This window comes from Rattus norvegicus, chromosome 19, assembly GCF_021556685.1.
Source record: "Rattus norvegicus strain SHRSP/BbbUtx chromosome 19, alternate assembly SHRSP_T2T, whole genome shotgun sequence".
Lineage (NCBI taxonomy): Eukaryota > Metazoa > Chordata > Mammalia > Rodentia > Muridae > Rattus > Rattus norvegicus.
Genome location: NC_141552.1, coordinates 24,995,755 through 25,006,173, shown reverse-complemented (window position 1 = coordinate 25,006,173; position 10,419 = coordinate 24,995,755). Strand labels below are relative to the sequence as shown.

General features: G+C 40.1%; 2 protein-coding genes across 2 annotated transcripts in view; both read left to right on the top strand.

Annotated features, from left to right (window-relative positions):
- The window catches only part of LOC147999226 (uncharacterized), a 65,540-nt gene that overhangs the window by 40,380 nt on the left and 14,741 nt on the right, over positions 1–10,419 (top strand). The gene's annotated exons all lie outside the window — the stretch shown is intronic.
- LOC147999225 (disks large homolog 5-like) overlaps positions 5,392–10,419 on the top strand; it is a 51,374-nt gene continuing 46,346 nt past the window's right edge. Inside the window, exon 1 of the mRNA XM_087596425.1 lies at positions 5,392–5,500. The gene's annotated coding sequence lies outside the window, so the exon portion shown is untranslated. The remainder of the gene's footprint in view (positions 5,501–10,419) is intronic.

Genomic DNA, 10,419 nt, shown 5'->3' with positions numbered 1-10,419 from the left:
AACACTCTGAAATAGCTGGTAGACATGGGAAAACGTGGCTAAAACTATATTTGTGGGTTACACACCTCAACTGTCAAAGGCTAATGCTGTCCTCACAGTCCTTGGAAGCCACTCTTGTAAGCCTATCTATTGGAAAGTGGAAGGAGGTTTATCTGAGCTCAAAGTGAACCTGGCCAGCCAGGGAGAGGGCAACATGGGATACTTGAGACCCTGTCTAAAACCAGCACAGAAACCCACCCTGCATTCAAAGCATCATCCACTAATTCTCGATATCTACCATTCTCTCCCTACCAGTCGTTCAGTTTGGAACGGTAGAAAAAAAAACTGGGACTGATATTTCTATTCTAAGGACCTTGATCTCTCTTTCCTTAGGTTCACCTTAAGAGTGCATACAAATGGATATCATCATCTGAACATCGTAGTATTATCTACTTTGTATATGTAGCATAATACTGTGCCTATGACAATCTCAAGCTTCCTTGAGTGTTGTTGCCCCATCAAGAAGTGTGATGTACTGAGGCCAATCCCCAGAGATCCTTTCAAGGGATTAGAAGGAAGCCATCAGAGATACTCCACTTCTTTGTCATTAGATTAATTCAAGTTGACACAATGTGAACCTGGTGGGCTATTTGACCATGCATCTTTCTCACAACCCCACCTTTCTGAGTTCAGTCCATGGCAGAATTCATTGCCCACCATCGTAGATATTTCTTTGTATATTTCCACAAGAGCCAGGATTCTTTTCTTTTTTTAAAATAGAATTAGTTTTAGTCAATCAACTGTTGTCCTATGTAAGAAATGATTAGTATATATTGTAACTTACCACACTGTATTTGTGTATACAAGTACATTATTGGAAATCCAGCATTACTGAGGAATTGGAAACCAGTGCTGTGGCCTTGCCTTTCTGTGCCTAGTCCTGGCTCACAGGCAGCAGGGGGCAGACCTTGAGGTCCTCTTCAGGGACAGAGTGATGGTGAATGGGCACTGAGCAGGCAGAGAAACACAGCTGAGGCAGCTCCTTTCAGGTATCAAACACATCATCTCCTTTCCATCTTAAGGGCTGTTGCTGAGGTCTTGCCCCCGTACCTACCTTAATAGCAGCAAATTTGTTACACAGCAGCCAGCTCTTTCCTATTGTTCTGTAATACGCCTCCACATCATGGATGCCAACAAACAAACTAATAAAAAACAAAAAAACCTATTGAACTGTGTGGTGCTGGTCACATACCCTGTTATATTCTGTATGTTACGAGGTTTGTTAATCTTAACAAGTTCCCCAACTATGAGCTTCACATAGGACCCATTAGATTCAAGGAAAATAGGAACAATTATGTGTAAAATGACTCGAGTCAGGGCCCATAGACAGCAGCATTTCCAGCACTTGTGCTTTAGCCCATGTGGATTTTGCAATGAGCTGGGCCTAGCAATGTCCAGTACACAGTTGTGAGCTGTTGCTCTGGTTGAAATGTATTGGTGTGTGCATTCAATAAACTACACCTATTTAAATGAATTCAGTGTTCCTGTGGTCTGAGTCCAGACCTCTTGACACCAAATCTTCCCTTCAGCAGCACTTAGGAAAAGAAGCTAAGGTTAGGAAAGGTGACATCTTGTCATAAATTATGTGACAAGAGGGATGGAGAAATGATCCCTTGTGTTAAGAATCAAGGTGTCCTCTGTAATATTCAGGTCTATACTGGCCCTGTGCATCAGCTTCAAGGACCCGTTTCTGATTTTCTTTGGGGTTCCCATGATGATGCACTCAGACATGATTGGAAAGAACCAAAACGGTGGTCAGACTTGATTTATAAAATGCAGGCAACATTGCAAACTTATGTTGCAGGATATTTGATTCATATTATCAGCCCCAAGATAGTGTTATTTACTTTAAAAAATTACCTCTGACAGTTCAGTTCAGCACTAGCACCGATATTTTACCCTAGAGCTTTTTTTGGTTGTTTGTTTGTTTTTTGTTTTTGTTTCTGGATGAACAAGTACATTCTTATTTTGTGGCCCAGCCCTAGCTCTTACTCCTTTGCACAGTCACAGAGAGACCTCAAACATATACTCAGCCAAAGGCAGGGGAATGTAGAAAAGAGCCTAAGGCAATACCACATAATGACATTGAAAGTGGGTGGCCAAAAGGTGTTATAAAATTCACCTCACTTCAGTGAGTGATGACATACCAACCTGGTGGCCTACGATTCTGGAATATTAATCAGAATCCTTTCGTCATATTAGATCTTAATAGAAACAAGGAAGCAGTCCTTTCCTGAAGTATACTTTCATCATACGTAAAGAAGATATTACATCCATATACAACTCAGAATAGAATTATCCCCCAAGACCGGAAAGATCTGGCAACATTAATATTAGAAGCTTCTCCTGTGTTACAGTGGTAAGCACAGATAAAGAGGAAGATAGGGCTGAACACAGAAGCATCAGGCCAGAGCACTGTTTCTCAGGATGAGTTGCTAGGTAAAGGTAAATAAACCTTACTAAGTTTAATACAGTATTACATACACTGTTGTAAGTAACTGGAGCCGAGGCTATCCCCAAAGGTTTGCCTGTCTGTGAAATCTGATACCCTAACTCAGGTGTCTTCCCTGGCCTCAGTGGGAGAAGGTGCACCAGCCCTACAAAAACTTGATGTGTCTTGGTGGAGGCACACTCTGAGGGATATTCCTCTACTCTCTCAGAGGAGATGGTGTGAGGACATTGGGGAGGAACTGTGGGAGAGAAGTAACAAGAGAAAGGACAGCAATTGGATGCAAAGTGAATTTAAGCCTGAATTAAGGTGAAGAGACACCTTAACTAAGGTAACTAATAAAAGAATCAGGGTGTGCCCATGGCTCCAGGTAGATATGTAGCAGAGGACTAGCTTATCTGGGATCACTGGGATGGGAGAACCTTGTTTCTGAGGAAGCTTCATGAACCATGATATTGGAACTTAGGCCTCTGAGGCGGGAGTGAATTGGCGGGTGGAGGAGCAATCTCTTAGGGAGAGGGCGTGGGAGACAGAAGAGGGGGTCATGTAGAGGAACATGGAGTGGGAGATAAATTGGAAATGTAGATAAAATAATGAAAGAAAACTAAAAAACATCAAACTATGAGTATCATTCTAATTCAAGCCTCAAATAATAAAAGCATAAATGCGAGAGTCGCCTGGTCCTGTTCATGTCATCCTGTATCTTAAAATCTTTTTTCCTCCAAATTCCGTGCCACATGAGGTGCACTGACCTGTCAGCTGCCTGCTTGGATGACAACTGCAGCAGCTTCCCTATGCACTTGCTTTGTAGGAGCACGAAATCTATTGAGCTCCCTTTTCCAAGTTGGAACTTTAATTGGTAAGAGTCTTGCCTTGAGGACACCTTCCACATCTCTACAGTACAGAGGCAGGAGGCTTATCGTTAATAACTCCTTATCGTTAGTTATCTCCTTAACTATGTCACCCTCCTCTTCAGCACATGACTTTGCTGTGACATTAAACTTCTTAGTGATCTTTTCCACTCTAAGCTGCACATGGTTTTCATGTGTTTGCCCTGTGTGTTGTTCCTTGTCCTGCAGTCTTGAGGAACAGTGACCAAAAGTAACCAAACCACAGGCTCAAACCCATGTTAATACTGTATTGTGTACTTACTATTTTCACAGAGTTGCCTGAGGTGTAAATGGGACATGGAGAATTCGAACATAGTTTGAATCTTAGGCCTTTCACTGGGCAGTCCCTCATCTTCTCTAAAAATTAAACCCATTCTTCTACCATTGAGACCCACCTGCTGCTTAGCTCTTTACCCCTCTGCTGTAGTCTGTTCCATATCTCTTCCTGCCCATGTCTATTCTGAATCTCCTGCTTCAGCTTGCCTCTGCCTATGTCCCTCTCTATGCCCGGAAGTTCTGCCCACATACTTCCTGACGCAGCTCTTGGCCATCAGATCTTTATTACATCCAATCGGCAGTGAGACAACACCTGATACATCTCTTAGCTTGTGTTGAGCTGGTGAGAAGGACAAACATCCACAAAATAGCAAAGCTGATGATGGGACATAGAAATGACAAGAGAAATCCTGCCAGCACTTAGCTCACTGCCAGTACAGAACTAACAATTGAAAGTTGACACACCTTAGTACAAAGGGAGGTCACCTCAGCATTTCCCCTTTTACTCCAAGAAATACCTTTAATTTAACATTAATAAGCTAGATAAAATAAGAAAACTTATGAGATGCATCAGGTAAGAATTACTGTCACAATATTCTGTCCATTCGTATTTTGCAAAATTGGAGAAGGTACTTCATTATCTAAATTATATTAGTCTGAAATTTTGTACCTAAATCATTTTCTATCACTTTTTAAGCTTTGTATCCCTTATCTATCATAACTTGCATTTATTAACCATAATAAGTCTTCTGAGACCAAATGTACTTTCATTAATTCCAAACAATTTAAGCGTTTATGTCTTTCATCCTTAAAATTTGACACATTTTTTTGCGTACAAATTTTCTTTTTCTTTTTCTTTATTCAGCTTCCACACGAAGATTATTTTTACTCTGATTTAGAGCAGGATGCAAGGGTGGAGTGCAGACCTGAGGGGAGGGCAGATGAATGGAGTTGAGCTGCAGGATGTGAGGTTCACAGAGAATAAATAAGAAGTAAAAAAAAATAAGAAATGAGCACAGTGGGGATGAAGCTGTGAATGCTTGGCATGGGGAGGTTTGGCAGTGGACTGGGCATTTTAGGGGTGGGGTGGGATTGGCCTGGGTTCTGGAGTAGTAAGGATGGTGTCTGTTCTTGTCTTTTGGGGAAACTCCTCGGTCTTCTCCCATCCCTCCTCCACCTCTACCCCCACCTCCAACCGCCATAACTGCCTCCTACCACAGCAGCGGCTTCTGGGCATCGGCCTCTTTCTGCTCAAGCTCTTCTATGTGCTCGGGGGTGGTACAAGCTTTTAAAAGTCCCAGGCAGTGGGCAGACCACGCACACTCTCCTGGCATCCCCATCCTCTCTCAGGACTTATGGTGCCAGAGCGGTTATCGCAGGAGTTTTGATACTGCTGTGGACTGTCCATAGAGCCCTGCTTTCTGAGCCTCCCATGTCCACCCTGTTCCTGTCTAGGTTCCTGGCTGTCACATTTCTGCACGATGGTGAACAAGTTTGCTTTTCTGATTCTCATAACAAGAAAAGGTTAAGACTAAACTATCTAATCTTCAACCCCATCCAAGATCTGAGGAGGAGAAATGTTGCCTGAATAAAAGGAAATTCAGAGCAAACAGCTTCCAAACCTAAGAAATGACAGAAATTGTTGGCTACCCTGGGAGTCAGTCAGCAAATATTCCTGTGTCACTGTGGCATCCACCTTCAACTCACTGGGCCAGGAGCTCTGACAACAATCCTTTGAAGCAGGTCACTTGAAGGACTATCCTATTTTTTTTTCCAAAAACTGGGACACAGACTTCCCCATGATCAACTTCTGCACAGTCTGGACAGCTTTCTGGCAGCAGTAGAGGTAAGTAGGTAGTATTTCACCCAATGGTTCTTTAGAGCCCATCATCTTTTTCAGAATAGATTGGGGACACTACCAGGAGTTGAGGTCTCTCCCACTGTGAAAAGCCTTTAACTATTAGGACATCTGAAATGGCAGATTCTTCAGATCTCTAAAGGATTTGAGAACCACCTTTGTATGTAATGTCTATCTCAGTGGACAAATGTGGCTTTTTTTCCCAAGTGATTTACTTCCTACTTAACTTTAAAAACAAACACAGGAAGTTAAATAAAGCTTATTTCTGTACCTAACTAAAGCAGTACCTAACATGACTGGAAGACTGATTATTTATAGTTGGAAAGTACTAGCTTGAACTCCTTAATTATCCACGGCAGTGTGCAGTAGTAATTTTATAAAATTAGAATTTTACACCACATTGTGAATAAGTTGCATATACTTATATCTTAAAAATGAATTGAATCATTTATGCAAGTACAATTTTAAATTCTATCATCATTCAAAAATCCATGCCATCCTAAAATATTTGAGATTTGGTATTGCTTTCTAGTATACATAGAGATACAGTGATCTATGATTTTGTCATTTTAGTCCCTTCTCCTGATTTCCCACAACATTAGACAGAGAATTGAGGAGACAAAGAGAAAGGAAGAAAGACATTCCTGATTCTAATCTGCTTTACTGTTTCCTCCCTGACCATGGCCAGTAAGAACTTGCAACCAACCCCCTAACTGACAATAATCATCCATAACCCATGGCAGTCAAATAACCACCCACCCACCCTTCCTCTTGAGAATGAGGGGGTCATGTTCCTTTAAATTGCTTCCCAATGTGTGTGGGGTGACAACATGTTTTGGGGACCTTACAACAATTGGGACATTTTCCAAATCCTGGGAGATCTTGCAGTTTCCTATGCGTCCAGACCCTGAATGTGGCAGGATTAACTGAAGTCCTGGCTACATTAACAATGAAAAATACAAACACACATTCCTACCATATGAGGAAGGTCACCGGATATCTACCCCTTGAAGTTTGCTCAAACAATTAATCAATTAGCTTTTTATTTATCTTCAGGTCACTTCTTAGTAAACAGGCAGAAATAGACAGATTGTTTGCCAAAATTATATCAATTGCTTCTAAGCCAGTCACCAATAGAGTTCCTGCAGTCCTTTGAAGTTTCATCAGAGAGGCTCTATTTTGCACAGACTCACAATACTTATGTCTCCCATGTGGCAAACTAAAAGAACTGTTAAGATCTCCTTAAATAATTCAACAGTTTTCCCAATCCAAAGTCTCCCACCCTCCTCCAAAAAATCAAGAGATTCCTCACAAACATCTCCACTCACTTCGGTACCAGTTTATATATCAGTCACATTTCTGTTACTGCAGAAAAATACTATGACCAAGAACAACTCAAGGAATACAGTTCTTCACATTGTGGTAACCAACCCCAACTACCAAATTATTTCATTGCTAAGTCATAAATGTAAGGTGGCTAAATAGCATGTATAAAGTATGTCTCATATGTGGTTGTTCCCTGAAGGGCTTGCAACCCACAGGTTGAAAACTGCACTTGTGTGTGGTGGTGGGAGGGGTGGTTGTGAGTTTTTTGTTTTGTTTGTTTGTTTTCCTTTTTCTCAAAACCCAAATGCTGATAAGAACATAGGCCAATATCAGGCTCTTCAATTTTATTCCATTAGGCACTGTGTCTGCTCTCATGATATTAACATGCTGGTTTTTCTTTTTTACTATTCCCCAAAATGAAGGTGAAATCATTAAAGGTGATGCCTCCCGCAGTGCTTTACTGTCTTATTAGTTAGCAGTGTCTGACTGCCCTGCTCAGTTGTGCTTTCATGTGACTTCTGAGATTTTTTTTTTTCATTCCCATGAAGCTCTGTATTGGGATTATAATGGGATGGATTTAAACCTGTAGATGACTCTGGTAGGATTCGATATAATAATATAAATCATACTGACACATGAAAATGAGAGGCCTCTTCATTTTCTGGTTTCTTCAGTTTTTTTTATTTTTCCTAATGATTTCATTTTAACAAGTCTTTACTTCCTTAGATATTACAAGATTTTTATTCTGAATGGGTTTGTTTTCTTGGCTTCTTTCGTCTTATTTATTGTTGGTATAGAGGAGTTCTATTGATTTTACTGTGATTTTAGTGAATGTGTCCATGAGCCATAGGAGTTTGCTAGTGGTTTCGTGGTCTTTATATATGGATCATATCGCCTGCTAATGAGAATGCTCTGACTGCTTTCTTTCATATTAACATGCCTTTCCATCTCTCTATTGTCATATTGTTTGGATAAGACTTCACATACTAGTTGAATTAGATGAAAAGAATGAACATCTGTGACTTATTCCTGATTTTAGTGGAAATCCATTATGATTTCCTCCAGTTAGGATGCTGTTGGCCTTGCATATCGCCTTTATAATGTTAAGGTATGTCTTCTCCATATCCCAGATTCTCCAGGATTTTGCATTAATCACTGTGGGATTTTGCCAAAGAGATTGTCTGCCTCTACTGCAGTGATCATGTGTTTCCTGTTCTTGGTTTTCTGTGGTGAATTGTTTATTCATTTGTATTTGTTGAAACATTCTTGCACCTCTGCAGTCAAGCCAGCTTGATCATGGTACCTGACATTTTTGGTAAATGTCTGAATTTTATTTTCCAGGATATTATTGAGAAATTTTTCACTTAACTGTTCCTTCCAATCTTAGTTTCTTTTCTATGCTGTGAAGAGACACCATGAGCAAGGGAACTTGTAGAAGAAAGAGTTTATTTCAGCTTACAGTTTCAAGGATCATGAGTCTATGAATATTATGCTGGGGTACACGGCAGCAGGTAGGACACCATGTTTTTAGAGAACTGGCTGAGAGCTTACATCTTATGTGCAAGTCGGAGACAGAGAAAGTGTTAACTATAGATGGTGTTGAATTTGGAAACCTCAAAACCCAATCCCATACATTCCTCCAACAAATCCGTATCTTATAATTCTTCCCGAATATTTCCACTAACCAGCAACAAACATTCATATATGTGAGTTTATGGGGGCCATTATCATTCAAATCACCACATTCCACTCCCAATTCCCCATAGATTCTTAAACATATCATAATAAAAATACATTAGCTCAGCTTCCAAAACCCCTGTAGTCTTTTGGTCTCTACACAGTTTATCCACAGTGCTTTTCGACACTCCAGGAAGTCCCTTAATTATTCCCCTATGAAATCAAAAGGCAAATTGCATACATCCAATGTGTAATGCCAAAAATATGTTATCATTGCAAAGGGAAATTGGGAATGTGGTGAGCCAGTTCAAGACATTAACCCAACAGGGCACAGTCCACATTCTCTACTTCTGATGCATGACAAAGGGATTAGATGGGTCCACTGCTCTGGCTTTGCTGACTGCAACATAATTCCTAAAACTATGCTGTATCGCATAGATCTGTGGTGGTTGTGTTTTCATTGTCACTCATTTCTAGGAATTTTAATTTTCCTTATGTTTTTCTCCCTTGGCCCTTTCAGTAGTGTGTTGTTTGTGTTGCTGACTTTCCACAAGAGTGTGTACTGACTGCACTTTCTATTTTGTGATACCAGTTTGATTCCTTTGTGCTTAGATAGAATCCATGACACTACTTCAGCTTTCTTATCTTTCCTGAGGGCTGTTCTGTGTCCTAATCCGTGGTCAATTTTGGAGACAGATCCACAGGCTGATAGAAAATATATGTATAGTTCAGTGTAGTTTGTTAGGTCCATTTGACTGATGATGTCACTGAATTCTGCTCATTCTCTTTTGTTTATTTGCATGTGATCTGCCAAGTGGTCAGAATAGACTATTAAAAACAATCACAACCACTATTATAGCTAATGGTTAATTTCAGATCTATCTGATAATTATATATTTAAATTTGTGACTGCTGTGTTTAATATGTATATATTTAGAATTGTAGTATCTTTTGGTAATTGCAAAGTATGAAATGAATGTCCTTACATCTTCTGGACAGGATTGGTTTGAAATCTATTCTGTCAGCTGGATAGAGAAACTGCATAGAATTGCTATAGGGACCTGTGTCTTAGGTCTGTTTCCCTAGTATATCCTCTACATGTCTCATGATGGTGATCCTGTTTCTGGCTAAATAATGTCTGTTCACTAGGGAATTGAGTTTAGTGACATGCAAATATTATTTAAACCTATGTATTTAATTTTGTTAATTTTTGTGGGTTTTATTGGCTTCTTTTGATTGACTGTTCTAGTTTTGTTAAATTATTTCCTGTTTCCTCTGGTATTTTATCCTTCTCTTCAAACTAAAATATTCCTTTTACGATCCTCTATAGAGCTCCTTACTGGTTATACATATTTTGTAAATTTATTCATCATATGCCTTAATCAGCACAGTAGCTGGGCAGCTACCTGCCCTCCATGGTATCAGATCTACTTTCCAAACAATAACGCTCAACTCTTACTGACTGTGTACCATCTTGGCTGCTCTTTGCTGCACTTGGACAGCCCTCAGGACCAGGCTCTCCTCTCCCTTAACCATGGCTGCTGTCCTCTTCCTGTCTCCTCTCCATCACACATGCTCTTCCTTTATTCTCTGGCAGCTTCTTCCTCCTTCTTCCCTCCTCATGATCCTCTCTAGCAAAGCCCTCAGAAACTCACCTCCCCCATCTCTCTGCTGTGCAGCTGTTGGCTGTTGGCTTCTTTATAAACACAGTTAACTGGGAGCAGGGTCAGTTTTTGGAGGTTAACCAGTCTTGAGTTCTACATATTAGCATTAAAATACAAGCAGAATTAAGCCAATCCACTACAAGGATTTCTTTAGTTTTGTTTTTGTGTCAGTTTTCTTTTACTTTTTCACTTTTTATTTTATTTTTGGCTATTTTTTTATTAATTGGTTATTTTATTTAT